The 19,048-nt window shown below is 50.3% G+C and overlaps 1 long non-coding RNA gene across 1 annotated transcript in view; it reads right to left on the bottom strand.

Annotated features, from left to right (window-relative positions):
* Positions 1 to 18,741, bottom strand: part of LOC147737406 (uncharacterized) — a 92,636-nt gene extending 73,895 nt beyond the window's left edge. Inside the window, exons 1-2 of the long non-coding RNA XR_015297314.1 lie at positions 18,590 to 18,741; positions 15,911 to 16,029 (exon numbers count right to left, since the gene is read on the bottom strand). This is a non-coding gene — a long non-coding RNA (uncharacterized LOC147737406). The remainder of the gene's footprint in view (positions 1 to 15,910; positions 16,030 to 18,589) is intronic.
* Between the last annotated feature and the right edge of the window lie 307 nt (positions 18,742 to 19,048).

Genomic DNA, 19,048 nt, shown 5'->3' on the forward strand with positions numbered 1-19,048 from the left:
AAGGCGGAATGCTGGGCAGCCATTTTGTCTACCTGAGAGAGTCAGCTGGAGGACAGGCTGTAGCTAAGGGTGGGAAGAGGCTAGACATAGGGTTGACCTCCTGGACTGGGAAGCGGCCTTACTGATTCACCACACTGCCCCCTTTGGGTTACTTGTCCTGACCCCGCTGTTGAGGGTTACTGGAGACCCTGGGCGCCTAGCTTGCCCCTTGTCTAAATCATACAAGGGAAGTCTACAGGAGAAGGAGACTGCAGCGCTGCGGAGCGCAGTCCTCTGCCCAGTAAAGGAACTTAAGGGAAGTGATCCCCAGGATACCATTACAGTGGCTGTGGTGATTGTGAGCTGGTGAGGAGTCTATCGCCACGTATCACAGGTTATTCCCCCCTTTTCCCTGTACCTGGGGCTGCCCTTGTCCAAGTGAACTCCTAGTGACTGAAGCGGGGCTGGGAGTGTGTTCTCCTCGAGGTGCTTCGCAGCGCTCTGATTATTTGATCAGGCCGCCTGTGTGCCTGTGTCCGGTGATAGCAGCGGACGCTGGAGTGTGTTCTCCTCGAGGTGCTTCGCAGCGCGCTGATTATTTGATCAGGCCGCCTGTGTGCCTGTGTCCGGTGATAGCAGCGGACGCTGTGGGGAAGGATCGTTTCCTGCCCTGTGTCCTGTCAGCGCTAACCCGGCATAGGAGCAAGTGAGCCGGTGTTTGAGGGCGGGGCTGGAGGAAGCAGAACCGAGCAGACTCCAGTTGAAGCCACTGCTCGCTCGCGCATGCCCGGTCGCGCCGCTTCTCGACAGGAAGGCGGAGGCGGGACCAGGCGGGGAGGTGCCGAGCAGAGGTTTAGGTGTGTGGTAACGTCTTCCCCCGCTCGAGCGCCTCACGAAGGAGCTGGCGCGAGCGGGAGGGGGGAACTGAGGAGCCTGGCAGAGGCTCAGAGGAACCGGCGGAAAACTCCCTTTCCCTGCTCAGAAGCCACACGGAGGAGCTGGCTCGAGAAGGAAGGGGGAAGCTGAGGGGCCCTGGAGATCGGCGAGCCTCCTCAGCATTCAGCTCCTTTGCCCTGCCTCTGGTGAGGCCAAATTACAAGTAAGGAGGATTAAACAGGGGAAGTTAGAGGCTGAGAAGTGTCTCTCATAAGAGCAGAGACTGCCGATTGATTGGACTAGGACCAGGCTGGTGCTAGGGAGCGCCCTCTGGTCCTAAAAAGTTACAGTGAAATTTATAACATTGAAGGTGGAGTGTTCATTCAAATATGAGCTAATATTCTGATTTAAATGTCTCTAATGTTAGCATAATTGATAATAATTGTTGATAATTCAACTGCAAGGAGTTAGAGCAGAGGGAGGCTAATTAATCCTTCTATGAACCAAGGTGGGGAGAGAGTTAAGGTTTAGGTGGGTCAGAGAAGACCACCTCTTCAGAGTAATGAGTTTAATGTAAAACACTGTTAATGCTGTGTATTGATTTGATTTAACAACTCCAACAGTAGGGTGATTTATGACCTGACATTCTGCAGTGTATTTAGTGGTGAATTCTGAAAGTAAAGAGCAAAGATATTATTTTTATAAACCAGTACATATTTTCATAACAAATTGGTGTAGTGTCCTTTTTAAGTGTATTGCGTGGATTTACTGCTGGGTGGTCTGCAACCTTCACACTTGTGCCTCTAGAATTGCATGTCTTACCCCTAGGCCAGGCTACCCTAGGTGACCTGACATCCCAGGTTCTAACAGATTGGTGTCTAGCGGTGGGATCCTGACTGTGGTTGCAGCTACTCAATAGTAATTCAACGCAATACACTGACCTACACCAGGAGTTTTCTCCTTGCGGCCCTCCTAATTTGCCTTTTTATTTTTCCAAATTTGTTTCTGGTGGTGGGTGGAGGTTAACCTCAGGTCACTTCTTGGTTTTCTCCTGTGTGTTAATTTTATTCCATAGTGAAAAATGGAATTAAATTTAGAGGAGCTAGAATCCTACACCGTGACCCAACTCAAGGAATGGTGTCAGCAACAGGGGGTATTCTTTAAAAAAGGTGCCAGGAAAGGCGAGTTGCTGACAAGCATAAGGGCATGGGTGGAGGCTCATTCCGGGGAGGAACCGGACCCAGAAGGGAGTGACAGGGACACTGTCCTTGAGACTGCAATGTTGTACCAAGCTGGAGGGGGGAATCTACTGACAGGTCCCAGGACATCTTCAAGGGTGGGCAGCAGCGTCTCAGAGAGGGGTTTAACTGACGCCGAGCTAGAGGATAGGAGGGAGGAGAGGAGAATGAGGTTGGAACTAGCTAGAATGGATATGGAAAGGGAGGACAAGAGGTTAGCCCATGAGCGAACCATTAAAGAGATGGACCCACAAGCTTTAACCCTAAGGTCTTCCAATTCAGATAATGGTGGCAGCGAAACTAAGGTGAATACCAGGGAACCCAGACCCTATCTACCCAAGGATGTCATCGCCAGTTACACTACAGGCGATGACATTGCCAAATGGTTGGCCGCCTACGAAGTTTCATTAAGGGCTCACGGGATCCTAGAAACTCACTGGGGGGGTGGGCTGTATAAATACATGCCACCTGCTGGCAGAGACACCTTGTTGGCTCTGGAGCAGGAGGAGCAAACTCACTACCCTACAATGAAGGTGGCACTGGTGAAGAAGTTTGGACTTACCCCTGAAAGATACAGACAGAAATTCAGGGGAAGTCACAAACTGAGTACCCAGAATTGGGTAGACTTCTTGGATTACGCCAAGAAAGCTTTGGAGGGTTGGGTCCAGGGCAGCGAGGTGAAGGATTATGAGGGGCTGTACAATCTCTTTTTGAAAGAACACCTCCTCGAGAAATGTTTTCCCGAGCTGCGCCAACACCTGGTGGACAGCAAGCTGACCAATCCCCGGAAGCTTGCAGAGGAGGCGGATACCTGGGCAAGTACCCGGGTGTCCTCAAAGGGGACTGGAGGGGATTCTCAAAAAGCCGGACAGGGCGCCCCCCAGAAGAAGGAGGGGGGAGATAAAAAGAAGGAGTTCTCCAAAGGTCCCCAAAATAATTTCCAAGGAAAGGGAGCAGGTTTCACCCCCAAGGCAAACCCGCCCAGAAACCCTAATCCTGGCCAAAGCCAGCAGCCAAGGGTTCTCCACTGTTTTGAATGTGGTGGTGTTGGACATTATAAGGGAGATGTCAGATGCCCAAAGAGACCACCCCCTCCCACCGGAGGAAAGTCACCGGGAGTAGCTAGTGTAGCGCTCGGGGAGGAGTTGCCCTTAGATAAGGGGGGTGAGTGGGCGGGTGCCACCTTAGTGTCCCTGGGAGAGCGGGAGATGGTTCCAAAGATCCAGGTGCCCCCAAATACTACAAAGTATGGGCAATGGGTCACCATCAATGGCCAGAGAGGGGAGGCTCTGAGAGATACAGGAGCCAGTATGACTATGGTGAGAAGTCAACTGGTGTCTCCAGAGCAGGTGGTTCCTAATGTACTCCACCCCGCCGCGATGGCTGATGGCAGAATGGGCCACTATCCAGTGGCTGAGGTTCCCTTTGAGTGGGAGGGGTTTGCAGGTTCACTTCGAGTTGCCGTAAGCCCTGCCGTGCCAGTCGATTGTCTGTTGGGGAATGACATGGAACACAACACTTGGAGAGAGGTAGAATACCGGACGCATTCTGCAATGCTGGGTACACCTGACTGGGCCTGTGCAAGCACACGGTCTGCGACTGCCCGGAGAGGGAGTTCGCCTGGGTTGGAGCCTGGAACAATGGCCCAACCCGCTGCTAAAAAGGGACAGACCCGGGGACAGGGAAAGCCTGCTCCGGCTTCCACACCCCATGTGACAGATCGGCCACCTGCGGTGGTGGACCAGGAGTCCGTGGAGGGGGAAGTAGACTCTCTGGAGGATTTACCCATCCCTGCTGAGTGGCATGTGGAGGGAGGTCCTACCAGAGAGGAATTCTTTAAGGGGCAGAGGGAGTGCCCCACCCTTGAGGGACTGAGGCGACAGGCTGAAGCCCAAGCAGCAGGTGATGTTACGGGACACTACCATATTTACTGGGAGGATGGACTCCTCTACAGTGAACCCAAGGTACCCTTGCCTGGTTCGTCAAGGGCCTTGGTAGTCCTGCAACAATACCGAGCCTTTCTTTTGGAATTGGCTCATGCTATACCCCTGGCAGGACACTTAGGCCAGGACAAGACCTTTGCACGGCTTGTCCTCCACTTTTACTGGCCTCAGATGAAAGTGGCGTCCAACACTTACTGTCGGACATGTGTAACCTGCCAGGCCAGTGGGAAAACAGGGGTGAAGCTAAAGGCTCCCCTGGAACCACTTCCAGTCGTTAGCACACCCTTTGAGAGGGTGGGCATCGACATTGTAGGGCCTTTAGATCCACCAACAACAGCTGGTCACAGGTTTATCCTGGTTCTGGTGGATCATGCCACACGGTACCCAGAGGCAATTCCTCTGAGGACAGTCACTGCACCTGTAGTGGCTAGAGCCCTAATGGGGATCTTTACCCGAGTGGGATTCCCCAAGGAAGTTGTGTCCGACAGGGGGACCAACTTCATGTCAGCTTACATGCGGGCAATGTGGAAGGAGTGTGGAGTGACCTACCGGTTCACCACTCCTTATCACCCCCAGTCAAATGGACTGGTTGAGAGGTTTAATAAGACCTTGAAGGGCATGATCAGAAGTCTGCCCGAAAGCCTGCGGAGGAAATGGGACGTCCTCCTACCCTGTTTGCTCTTTTCTTACAGGGAAGTGCCACAGAAGGGAGTGGGCTTCAGCCCCTTTGAGCTTCTGTATGGGCACCCTGTACGCGGTCCTCTCAGCCTGGTGAAGGATGGTTGGGAGAAATCTCCCAGGAAACCCCCCCAGGATGTGGTGAGCTACATGCTGGCCTTCAGGAGCCAAATGGCAAAGTTGTGGAAGCAGGCTTCCGACAACTTGGAGGCCAGCCAGGCAGTCATGAAAGAGTGATATGACCACAATGCTCACCAGGTGGAATTGGAGCCTGGCCAGAAAGTGTGGGTGATGGAGCCTGGAGAGCTTAGTGCCCTCCAGGATCGCTGGACAGGCCCCTTTGAAGTGTTGGAGAAGAAGGGTAAGGCCACATACCTGGTGGACCTTAAGACCCCTCGACAGCCCCTACGGGTGCTGCATGCCAACCGTCTCAAACCCCACCATGAGAGGCCCGAAGTCATGTTGATGATGGTGACTGACGGGGAAGAGGAAGCGGAAAGCGAACCTCTCCCAGATCTATTCTCGTCTCAAGAGAAGGATGGGTCAGTGGAGGGAGTGATTCTCTCTCCCACTCTAACTCCTGAGCAACGGGAGGACTGCCGCCAGATCCTGGAGCAGTTCTCTACGTTGTTCTCCCTTGTCCCGGGAAGGACTCACCTGTGTACCCATGATGTGGACACAGGGGACAGCCCACCAGTGAAGTCGAAGACCTACCGGCTGTCCGACAAGGTGAAGGCTAGCATCCATGGAGAGGTTGCCAAGATGCTAGAGCTGGGAGTTATTGAACCTTCCAACAGCCCTTGGTCCAGTCCGGTGGTGCTCGTGCCAAAAGCCGCACCACCAGGCACCACACCCGAACTGAGGTTCTGTGTGGATTACCGAGGACTGAACTCAGTGACAAAAACTGATGCTCATCCGATCCCTAGGGCGGATGAATTAATTGACCGGCTAGGAGCTGCCCAATATCTGAGTACCTTTGACCTCACTTTGGGGTACTGGCAGATCTCCTTGACAGATGGAGCAAGGGAAAGGTCAGCCTTCTCCACGCCTGAGGGACACTTCCAGTTCTGTGTGATGCCCTTCGGGCTCAAGAATGCCCCTGCCACATTTCAGCGGCTGGTGAACCAGGTCCTCTCTGGAATGGAGAGTTTCTCTGCTGCTTACCTGGATGACATTGCTGTCTTCAGTAGCAGTTGGGAGGACCATTTGCAGCATTTGCAAGCAGTTCTCCAGGCCCTGAAACAGGCTGGATTGACAATCAAGGCCAGCAAATGCCAGATTGGGCAGGGGTCGGTTGTGTACCTTGGACACTTGGTGGGTAGGGGGACTGTGCAGCCCCTGCAGGCGAAGTTTGAGGCAATCATGGCCTGGGAACCCCCCAAGACACAGACTGAGGTCCGAGCTTTCCTGGGCCTCACAGGCTACTACCGTCGCTTTGTGAAGGGGTATGGCACTATTGTAGCGCCCCTCACAGAGCTCACCTCAAAGAAACAACCTCGACGGGTAGTTTGGACGGAAGCTTGTCAGCAAGCTTTTGAGAAATTGAAGCAGGCGATGTGTGCGGCACCGGTCCTGAAGGCCCCAGACTTCTCCAAGGAGTTCATTGTCCAAACAGATGCATCAGAACATGGCATTGGGGCAGTGTTATCGCAACTAAATGAAGAGGGCCAGTACATATTTTCATAACAAATTGGTGTAGTGTCCTTTTTAAGTGTATTGCGTGGATTTACTGCTGGGTGGTCTGCAACCTTCACACTTGTGCCTCTAGAATTGCATGTCTTACCCCTAGGCCAGGCTACCCTAGGTGACCTGACATCCCAGGTTCTAACACCCACTTATAACGGATTCTGACCCTGACCGGTCTCACATTAGTTTTGAAGAGGTGGAGAAGAATTCCAGCGCGTCCACTCCAGTGACTGACAGGCCAGAACAAGGGCCATCAGAGTTGGTAGCCTCTAGGGCCAACTCAGGTATAGGAACCATAGTAAGGGGGGCGTAGAAGTGATCACAAAATCAAAAGGTGCAATAAAAGACACATCTACTAGGCAGTTGGTATCACCTCTAGCTGACACAAAGACCCGGGGCACACGATCGGGCGGAGGGGGCCGAATGTTTCAAAGCCAAAATCAAACCAGAAGGGTGCCGTAAAGATCAGCAGAGTGAACACTGCCGTGAGACCCATTTGTAGCACGCAATGTTCAAACTGTGGGAAGATGGGGAGCGGACAAGGAATGGAAGATCTATTAAAGGTCAAACGTAGAGCTCCTTTTTTCCACCCATTTGGGACCGGTGCTCGAGAGAATTAAGGTTATTGAGGAAAAACCATCTCGGCTATGCGATCAGGGGAATAGTGTGCCAGGTAAAATTAGGGGACCGGAGGAGGAGGGACCAGAAGCCTCATCAGACTCAAAGCCCACAACTAGTTATGAGGGTCAAGGAGGGGGGCACAGCGAAGGCGGGCGATTGGGCAAAGACAGTGAGGGCACCAACAAGGGTGCCTTGGCGAGTAAAACGAACGGGACTACCCTAAGCATAAACAGAATGGGGCCACCTAATACGGTTTGTCCTGACACAGCCCAGAGGGGCTCGGAGGGAAGAAGGGCAATAGTCAGTGAAGAGGAGTTAACAATAGCGGACGCTGTGCAGAGCACTAGAGGTTTACCGACATTGGATCTCCCCCCAGCCTCAAGCCCCTACACAGTGGTTCTTGTAGGGGTTCCTACTAACGGGGATGAGAGGGAGGAATCCCTGCGCACTCTAATTAACAAAACAGCACATTGGCTAGTCAAAAACACGGCTTTCAATATCACACAACACAGACATATTCTGATGGCAAGGAGGGTGGCTTGGATCGGAAGTAGCAGAAAGAGCTTTGCGGGTGATTGTGTGATTTTGAATTTCAGATATCCAGAGTTAGTCAATGAGCTCCTCCATAGTCAATCCAGGGGTCAATACCAAGGGGATGGAGGGTCCAGTATCAGACTGCTCCCCTTGGCTTCTTTCTATAGGGATATGGCCCATAGGAATATGCAAGGTGACCATAGGAGGATTAGGATTGCATCAGATGGGGGGGACCAGCTAGTTTCACTCATTAACCGATTTGCACCTCTCCACTGTGCTTCAGCCCTAAATGAAATAGATTGACTGGTGGGGGGGTTGAAAGACGAGAATAGCGCGCGGGGGGAGGAGTCACCCATAATAGGAGACAATGAAGGTCCAGGGCGCACACAGTCAGATGATTCCAATGCCAATGTGAGAGTTATAGAGCCCGGTGGAAGTGGGTATCGTAGCGCTATCCCTACGCTGCTTTGCTCTGTGCCTGCTTTCATCCTAAACTTTATCACTGCGCCGCATTGGGATTTAATTGTGCTCTGACCTTAGCGCTGCTTTGTAATTGATTTGCACTGTACTAAAATCGTAGCGCCGCTTTCTACCCTTCACGTGCTCTGCTCATAGCGCTGCTTTGTGCTGCCCATCATAGCGTCCTCCACTCAGCATTATTATTTTTTAATTCCATTTTGCAGTAATAGCGCTCCACTGCTCGCCCCAACCTCCCCCTGCTTAAAGTTGTTATTGTTGCAGCCATTTGCTTAGTGTGACGTCCAAGCCCGTCCCTCCAATCACGCTCCCGCCTCCCAGCTGAGCCTGCCTCCCACTGATAGAACAGGTCGAACCCACCCCCCCTGAGAGCTGTGACCGTCCTGACTCGTGCAGATCCGGTTGCTCCCCTCGGTCCTCCTGGGTATCGTAGCGCTATCCCTACGCTGCTTTGCTCTGTGCTCTGTGCCTGCTTTCATCCTAAACTTTATCACTGCGCCGCATTGGGATTTAATTGTGCTCTGACCTTAGCGCTGCTTTGTAATTGATTTGCACTGTACTAAAATCGTAGCGCCGCTTTCTACCCTTCACGTGCTCTGCTCATAGCGCTGCTTTGTGCTGCCCATCATAGCGTCCTCCACTCAGCATTATTATTTTTTAATTCCATTTTGCAGTAATAGCGCTCCACTGCTAGCCCCAACCTCCCCCTGCTTAAAGTTGTTATTGTTGCAGCCATTTGCTTAGTGTGACGTCCAAGCCCGTCCCTCCAATCACGCTCCCGCCTCCCAGCTGAGCCTGCCTCGCCCCTCCCCCTCCACTATCCATTTATGACAGTTGCTCCCGCGCGCAGCGTCCACGCGCAGCGACCGCGCCCAATCCGCGCCGAAGGTGCGCCAAAGGTAAGCCCGTCTACGCCCGTCCGCGCCTGGACCGCGCCCAGCGCCAGACCCCCTGCCCCTCGCGCTGCCCAGCCCCCCCGCGTTACCTACGATGCCGCCACCCTCCTAGCCCTTAACCCCGGTCGCGCCCCCAACTGCGTCCAAGCCGCTCCTGGACGCACCCATGGACCGTTCTCCTGCTTCTCCTGCAAATTTAGCGGCACCGACAACATCTCCGCTACGACCACACCACAGATTCCCGACCCCAACCACCTAGAATGCATCCTTCTCAACACCCGCTCGGTCCACAGGCACGCCATTGACCTTTGGAACCTACTAGACACCATCTCTCCTGACGTCGCCTTCCTAACGGAAACATGGATGAACGCTTCCTCCGCCCCTGACATCGCCATCGCTATCCCTGATGATTATAAGATCACACGCAAGGACCGCACCGACCATACAGGAGGTGGAATCGCTATCGTCCATAAGAAAACAATCCGCATCTCAACCAGCTCTGATGCCAACCTCGCCAACTCCGAACACCTTCACTTCCAGATCCACATCGACCCCAAGACCACACTCAGAGGCACCCTCCTCTACAGACCACCAGGACCACGCACAAAATTCAGTGAAGACATCACGGACTTCATCACCCCACACGCGCTCCCCTCCAAAGACTACATCCTTCTGGGAGACCTCAACTTCCACCTTGAAAAGATCAACGACCGCAACACCGCCACCCTCTTAGACAACCTCGCCAACCTCGGACTTAAACAACTGGTCACTTCCCCCACCCACATCGCAGGTCACACTCTCGACCCCATCTTCACCTCCAGCAACCATGTCTCCTTCAGCCACACTACAGATCTCCTCTGGACTGACCACAGCTGCGTTCACTTCACCTACAACAAGCCGAAACCCATCATCCACCTCCAACCAACTCTACAAAGAAACTGGAACAAAATCACCACAGAGCAGATCTCCACATCACTCCTTCAAACCTCCCCAGCCCTCTCTTCTAACGCCAACGAAGCCGCCTCCAACCTCACCCTTTGGTTATCCAACACCGCCGACACCTTACCACCACTGAAAAAACGTCAACACAAACTTGGCATCAAGAAGGCCTCATGGTTCAACGACGACCTCAAGAAATCCAAGAAACTGTGCCGCTCCCTTGAAAAGGCCTGGAAAAAAGACCCATCCACCAGCAACAAGGACGCCTTCAAAAGCGCCATCCGCACTCACCACCAACTGATCCGAAAAGCCAAGAAAACAGCATTCAAAGATCGACTTGACAACAACGCCCACAACAGCAAGGAACTTTTCAACATCGTCAAGGAATTTTCCAACCCCTCGGCCAACTCCAACGACATCACCCCCTCTCAAACCCTCTGCGATTCCCTAGCCTCTTTTTTCCACAACAAGATTGCTGACATCCACAACAGCTTTGACAACCAACCCGGAAACCAACCCACCCTACCATCAACTGACCATCTTCCCCCCGTTAACACCCTTAACACCTGGAACCCAATCTCCACTGAGGACACCATCCGCCTGATGAATTCCATCCACTCTGGATCCCCCACAGACCCATGCCCCCACCACATCTTCAACAAAGCAGACTCCGTCATAGCTCCGCACCTCCGAGACGTCATCAACTGCTCCTTCAACTCCGCTACCTTCCCAGAAGATTGGAAACACGCTGAACTCACCGCCCTTCTGAAAAAACCAACAGCAGACCCCACCGAACTCAAAAACTACCGCCCCATCTCGCTTCTTCCATTCCCGGCCAAAGTCATCGAGAAAGCTGTCAACAACCAGCTCGCCGCCTTCCTCGAAGCCAACAAATCACTCGACCCCTCACAATCTGGCTTCCGAGCCAAACACAGCACTGAGACCGCCCTCATCGCAGCAACAGACGACATTCGAACTCTACTGGACAATGGAGACACAGTCGCCCTCATCCTCCTCGACCTCTCTGCAGCCTTCGACACAGTCTGCCACAGCACCCTTTTACAACGCCTCAGAAACATCGGAATCCAAGGAAAGGCACTGGAGTGGATCACCTCGTTCCTCACCGGAAGAACCCAGAGAGTCCGCCTACCACCATTCAAGTCCGAGGCCTCTGAAATCATCTGCGGCGTACCACAAGGATCCTCACTCAGTCCCACCCTCTTCAACGTATACATGAGCCCCCTCGCGGCCATCGCCCGCCAACACAACCTCAACATCATCTCTTACGCGGATGACACTCAACTGATCCTATCTCTCACCAAGGACCCCAGCACCGCTAAAACTAACCTACACGAAGGAATGAAAGAAGTCGCCGAATGGATGAAACAAAGCCGTCTGAAACTGAACTCAGACAAAACAGAAGTCCTCATCTTAGGTAAATCCCCCTCTGCATGGGACGACTCCTGGTGGCCGGAAGCCCTCGGAAATGCACCCATCCCGACAGACCACGCACGGAACCTTGGCGTCATCCTGGATTCTTCACTCTCAATGAACAGACAAGTCAGCGCCGTATCCTCTTCCTGCTTTAACATTCTTCGCATGCTCAGAAAAACATTTCGCTGGATCCCCTCCGAAACAAGGAAAACAGTCACCCACGCTCTAGTCACGAGCCGACTGGACTACGGAAACACCCTCTACGCAGGTACCACCGCTAAACTCCAGAAGAAACTACAACGAATCCAAAACGCCTCAGCCAGGCTCATATTAGACATCCCACGCAACGAACACATCTCTGGTCACCTTAAAGACCTCCACTGGCTACCCGTCAATAAGAGGATCACTTTCCGACTGCTTACCCACGCACACAAATCACTCTACGACATCGGACCAGATTGCCTCAACTCCCGACTGTCCTTCTACACCCCCTCCCGCCAACTTCGCTCTTCCAGCCAAGCCTTCGCCACTGTACCTCGCATCAACAAGACCACCATGGGAGGCAGATCCTTCTCATACCTGGCTGCCAAAACATGGAACTCTCTCCCCGCTTACCTTCGCCTCACCCAGAATCACCTAGCGTTCAGAAAGCAGCTTAAAACGTGGATATTTGACAAATAATCCACCTCCCCTTCCTAAGCGCCTTGAAACCCTCTGGGTATGTAGTGCGCTATATAAATGTTTTGACTTGACTTGATTTGGGTGAAGTTCCTGTAATGCCCACTAACCCTACAACAGTCACTGCAGGCAGTCAAATAGTGGGAGAGATTAAGATCATATCCTGGAATGTAGTGGGCTTAGCCTCAAAAATCAAAAATCACAACTGGCTAATGTATATTAAGAAACATCAAATAATCCTCCTACAAGAAACATGGGAGGTACATAGTAAAACCCAGGCAATAGAAGGCTACAAAATGTTTTTCGTCCCAGCACGCAAGTCAGCGCCGGGGGGGGCAAGGGGGGACTGCACACTGGGACTCACATATGGTAATAAGTGTTTTAATTTAACTGTTGTAAATTTCTATAATGCCATTACTCCAGGACAAACTCTCCAAAGCCTAAATGAATTAGGGGCTCGGCTGGCAGGCATGGAGGAGGAAGGGGCACTGTGCTCCCAGCTAGTATTAGCAGGGGCGTTCAATTGTCACCCACGCCCCTTCCTAAGAATGAATGAGGGGAACTGGTCGGCTTGCCGATTGTAGAGGGGTGGCACCTGAATCACCCAAGGGAAGGAGGAGCGCTGAAGAAGATCCTGGGCAGGCATGCCCTAACATATACCATGGATTTTAATGGTGGGGAGGGCAATAGCACGGTCACCCCTACTTTCAAAGGTAGGGCGAAGGGCACTATAATTGATTTTATTTTCGTTACACCCATGTTAAAGTGTCAGGTTACAAAGTTTGAGATAGAGGTTAGCATTTTCAGCGACCATAACCTACTTCTCCTGTGCATCATAGATCCAAATGCTGTACTTCTACCACAACGTAGGAGGTCCGGAGGTTTGATTAAAGCCACTGACCAAGGTAGGAGACTAAGGTGGGTCAGCACGGACAGTGGGGCATTTTACAGAATCTTACTGACACAGGCCGAGTCCAATGCTTGGAAGTGTTTGGACTTGGAGGTTGAGGGCGCAGACCTGATCAAGGCATTTGAGGGAGCGGCTAAACAAATAGATGGCTTACTTAGTAGCAGGTAGATCAACAAGGAACACAGTGCACCAAGGTGGTTCGATCATGACTGCACCCTCGCCTTGAGGGATCTGAACTCGGCTCTGAAATGCGTACCTAGGGACAGAGGGAAGGTATCAAGCTGCAGGGCTAGGTCCAATAAAACACTAAGATGCTGCAGAACCGTATTGTAGAACCAAGAATGGGAAAACTTTAGAGAAGCGGCAGAGACAAAGGACTCGACTGCTTTTTGGAGAGTTGTTAATGAACCATGCTTTCAGGATTCAAATAAACCCAAGCTGGCCTGCCACATCCTCCCAGAAACCTGGCTTGAGCATTACATTGACTGATTTGCATATAGCCAGGTTCTGAGCTGGGATGGGGCAGTGAGATAAATAACGGTGATGGATCAAGCCCTGATCTTTGGACTGGGTAAGAGTGGTCTGTTTAACTCAGACACTCTATTCATCACCACCCCCTTTTCTAAATCGTTGAGCATTACAAGGGCCTGTATAACCATGGTAGCATTGAGAACTGGAAAGTGTGAACCCACCCCAGATTACCTTTTCCTTGGGAGAAATATAGGCGGGGATTGAGAGGCTAACCCGTAATAAGGTGCCAGGACCTGATGGGATTCCACCAGATCTCCTCTTAAGCCAGAAAGAACTCTGGGTGCCCATACTCACCAGAGTAATAAATACCGCAGTGCAAACAAAGATGCCAATATCCTGGTCTACGGCCACAATAGTCCCTATATTTAAAAAAGGGGACAGAAATAGCCCTCAATGCTATAGGCCTATTTCATTAATTGATGTTACTGTGAAAGTGCTAGGTAGGGCCATTCTTAACCGATTGACTGATTGGGCGGAGGAAGATAAGATCATTACGGATACCCAGTATGGGTTTAGGTACGGCCGCGCCACAACAGATCAATGCCTTAATTTATATCTCCTGGCAGCCAAGTACACCGTAGCCAGTGAGGGGACGGAGTACATTGCTTTCATGCACCTCACTGCGGCATTTGATCGAGTAAATCGGAAGAAATGGTGGGGACTATTGGGGGCCTTGGGAGTTGACCGTGGTCTGGTAAATATATTACGGACACTGCCTCAGAATACTTCTGCCCAGGTCAGATATGATAAGGAGGGAAAAGTCACAGACCACGTCCCATGCTCAAGGGGAGTGAGGCAGGGATGTATTTTGGCCCCCTTCCTCTTTACTTTATATATAAATGGTTTGACCCAGGCGCTGGTAGCTCTAGGGGTGGACTGCCCGCAGATAGGTAGGAGAGGGATACCGGTGTTACTGTATGCAGATGACGCGGTACTCTTGGCCCGCACTGCGCGTGGACTGCAGCGCCTCATAGATGACTTTGTCCATTTTATGGATAGCTTAGATTTGTCACCGAACGTCACCAAATCATATGTTATGGAGGTAGGGTAAGGACCAGCCAGCAAAACTAAGTATACAATAGGCACTCAGGGACTGGAAAAGGTCAAGTCATTTTCATATCTGGGGATCATGTTCGACAGTCGCCTTAGTTTTAAAGCCCTTGTGGAGGAGAAATGCAATAAACTAATTAACTCAACAGGGGCAACTATGAATTTTGCAAAGAGGCTAGGGCGATGGTCTCCGGAACAAATCCTGAACCTCTACAGTTCTGTAAGCTGTGCAAAGTTTTATATGGGAGTGAGGTCTGGGGCTTTATAGACCCGCTTAAGTTACAAATAGAAGGAAACGAATATTTGAGGCGGGTACTGAAAGTCCCACAAAGCATTTCCTCCAACATGGTTCATGAGGAACTGGGTATAAACCGTCTGTGCGATAGGCTGCAATGGAAGCCCCTCGCCTGCTGGATTATGGTATAGACAAACCCAGAGGCGGCGTTAAGTCAACAAACAATATCAGACTGCATTGCACGAGCACGGGGTTACAATATTCCTTGGATTAGACACATCAAGGAAAACCTGTTAGCCATGGGTTGTGATGAATATTTTACCCACCCGACCAAATTGCTATCTAAGGATAAGGGCCGTATTTATTCAGAATGTTTAAACAGAGCCAAGTCAAATAGGGAAGCAAGAGAGCGGACTAAGCCATCAGTAAGAACTCATCAGTTAACAAAGTCGTGCCTGGGCATGGAACCTTATTTGTGTCTTATTTACAATCCTCAAGACAGATTTCTCATGACCCGTTTCAGGCTAGATTTGTTACACCATACTTTGGCGGTTCCAGCAGGGTATACACAGCATTTGGAGAGTAAGGGCTCCTGTGGCTGCGACCAACGGTCTCCACAGGATACGCTCCATTTGGTCCTACTATGCCCATTTTACGCTCACCCTAGGCGACTATTTTTAAAAGGTATTTTAAGGAAGGCCAAGTTCAAACAAGTTAAGGGGGTCCTACTGTTTCTGAAATTGTCATTAGAACCTTTAAAAACTTTTCTGTGAAGTACATTTTCTAAGATTAGCGATGAAACTCAGAACCAGTAGAGGGGAGGAATAATGGTCCTGTGTGTTCAATATTTGCTCAGATTTGCACTATACTATGGATGAAACATTTTTAACTGGGTACCTCCTTGTCATTTCTATAAGATGATCCCCCTGCCGAATCATTTATATTTTATGTATTGATGTTAAACAGGTTTTTAGTATGGTTTTTATAATGTATGAGATATTGTTTTTTAACACTGTACTTTTATGGTATTGCTTTATGCCGAATAAAGTATATTTTGAATTGACTTGATTGTGTTTTATTTTAACGAATGTACATAGCAGATATTGGTGCTTGCTTGTTTCACAAAAATGATCGGATACCTGCCTCGGAGCGCACTTCTTACAGACGAGTATGGGGGTATCATGTTGCTGCTACAAGGTCCTTACCTGTGTGAGTTATCGGGAATGATGCAGGAGGCAGACCCAAACCAGCCACACATGGAGATCAATGACAAATACTGAAGAATGAACAGAGCTTCCAAGCTGGTGACCATTACTTAATTGACCTTGAAAATAAAAGACACAGTTTTAGTATCCTGGTGACTCATGACCATAAAAAACAAAGATTATAACTTCAATATTGTGCCAAATACTTAAAAAATGGAACTGGATGTGCTGAATCCGATGTTGTCCTAGGTCATGCGTGACACCTTCCACCACTATTGCTTATGGGACTTGTAGTTTTGTTTCCCTCATTAAAAGGATGGTCTCTAAAGTCCCAGTGTTCTAAACGATGTTGGTTAAAATCAGAGGCCTGAGTGAGGGTGAAGCATGACATGGCTCTGCTTAGCAGTGAGATGACTGACAGTTCCCCAGCCCTTCCATTCTTTGACAGACAAAGGCTCGTCAGCCGTTCATATTTTTTTGCAACGACAAAGAAACTTTAATTGTAGCTTCTGTCAACTGAAGAGATAAAACCCCTGGGCACGTTTAATTAACTACTGACAAACATGAACAATCAAGAACATGAGTTTCTGGAAAACTATCAAGCACCCAATCAGAATCAGCTGCCCTTCACACCCAGGAATTCTTAAGGCTTGGCTTTGGGGAGGATGAATTGCACGTGGTATAAGCAGTGGCGGTTGGTGCATAGGGGCGAATGGGGCGTTGCCCCACTAGCCTCGGGAGTCGGGACGGGGAGGAAGACAAGAGAGACACGTACCACACACACGCAATGCAGCGGCGTCAAATCAGTGAACTGCTCACTTCCCCGTGTGTCACAAATTAAATTCAGTCAGTCTGACTCTGACTGTTTTGTTATTTTTCATCAAGGGACGGACGATGACGAGGGCACAGCAGGTCAGAGACCTCCTGCGCATGTGCTGGCCGGGGCGAGGAATATTGCTCACCCTGGAAGCACATGCAGAAAGAGTGATGTCACCATGAAGGGAGTGGCATAATATCGGGGAAAATGCCTGGTTTCAAATGGGTACAAAAGGGGGTGGTGATGGACGGAGCATCTGAACCAATCAAACACTCACACCCAGTCAACAGATCTCGGTTTAATCCATCACCGTTCTTTAGCCCACTCTGCCACCCCAGTTCAGACATGGCCATATGCAAATCCGTCTGACCCTGTGCCTCATGGGAACAGTCCAGCCCGAACTGCCAAGCCATGACTTCCCTGGACCGGAAACAAGCTTCCTAGGACCGGTTTCTGGCATTTCAGCTGAACAAAGCGGTCCATCGCCACCCCCTTTTGTACCGCTTTGTTCGCCATAAGTTGGCAGGGTATGCTCGGATGCGAGTCCCTTGCTCACTTTGCCACTGGATTCCAGCAAGCCTGGCTGAAGACGGCTGAAATGCCAGAAACCGGTCCTAGGAAGCTTGTATCTGGAGCGGAGACACCCGCGAGCAGCAGGTTAAGAGCAGCAGCATGTGAGTACTTCTCTTCTGCTGCATTGTTTTCCTGCCCCGAGGAAAGGGATGGCTTACTTAATTTAACTACAGTAGATGCGGCTTCATTTTGCATACGTTATGCCACTTGATTGGTAAAAGAAAGAAATGAAATACCGCTATTTCAAATGTTGGCAGGTGTAGCTGTGACGTTAAATGGGAGCTGTGTTGATGTGTCGGACTGTATTTGTATCAATACATCTGTCTCCCATTCCATGTTTGCATTGAGTAAAAGACAGCCTGTTTCTGTTTACCAATCTATGTACAAGCATTTGTAATGCAATAGGTCTCGCAATTACACGAGTTTAAGCTATTTGTATTGTAAATGACAATGCCTTTATTTATGTTTTAAAAACGAATCAAAAATAAAAGGCATTGTTATTTGTAATGTCAATAGCTCAAACTTGTGTAAATGCGAGACCTATTGCATTGCAAATGATTGTTTTATAAAAGCGCCCCATACTGCTCTTTCACTTTAATGGCGACCCACCCCTTTCTTTAGAGACGGCTCGTCTAAGAAAAGGGACCCGGCCAACATTAAAGTTAATGCGCTGCATGGGCGTTTTTACAAACAGGCATTTGCAATGCAATAGGTGTCGCATTTACGAAACTCTGCTAAATGTGAGACCTATTGCATTGCAAATGCTAGTTTCAATTTACCATGAGCAATATCGACCTTTTTAAAACAAACTCTTTTCCATGTGCACCTGTTGCATTTTCGTGCTAAAGCAATACATATATTTTTGATAAAACAAAGAGGGTGGCACATAACTCAGCAGGCCACAGGTTGGTCATTTAGACTCAAATGTGCAAATGGCAGGTCAATACACATGTCCAGCGCTTACAAATCCAAGGGCGTGAACACACATCTTTCTCTGGGTTGGGGCAATGCATCAGTGAGAAAAGACCAGGTGGAATGTACTACTTTTCAGAGTTCTCCCATTAGAATCGAAATAATGTTGATATCTATGCAGTGTAAGCATCTTGTAGAGTTAAGCACTTAAAGGAAATAGGCCCCAGAGCTGTGAACATTTCACAACTAATGTGCTTGCACCATTTGCTTTGTGGAAACATCGAGCTGTAAGAAATAACACTGGAATCAGTTCCTATTGTAAACATTTTGTTACATTGAGAAGAAAAAATGAGAAGACCGAATGCACTCAACTATACCTCGAACAAGAAGCCAGGGGCTTTGAAATTCCGTTTAACTGTATCCACTCTTCAAACACCCGCCATGGGGCCCCCTGAGCAACTAGAAACTGAGACCCCTTGTCCCAGACCCACCTGGACACCCAGTGACCTGTCAATGGCGCCTGTGCCACAACATATCAGTGCGGGCTAGAGGCTTTGCATTAACTGCGCATGCGCGGGTGACAGATACGACTGAAGATTGCATTTTGATTTACAACTGCGCCTGCGCGGAGGACTGAGACTGCATTCCCACTGCGCAGCACCCGAGCGAGGGTTGGGGGGGGGGGGGGGGGGGGGGGGGGTCTGTTGGGTGACCAACTGCGCATGCGCAGCGGACAGGTACTGCTCTCTGGCCTAGTATCAACAACGGCGCATGCGCGTAGGACAGACACTGCCCCCTGTACCGGAGCACGAGCAGTCATCGAATGAAGTGCATTG

The sequence above is a fragment of the Lissotriton vulgaris genome, chromosome 1_1 (assembly GCF_964263255.1).
Source record: "Lissotriton vulgaris chromosome 1_1, aLisVul1.2, whole genome shotgun sequence".
NCBI lineage: Eukaryota > Metazoa > Chordata > Amphibia > Caudata > Salamandridae > Lissotriton > Lissotriton vulgaris.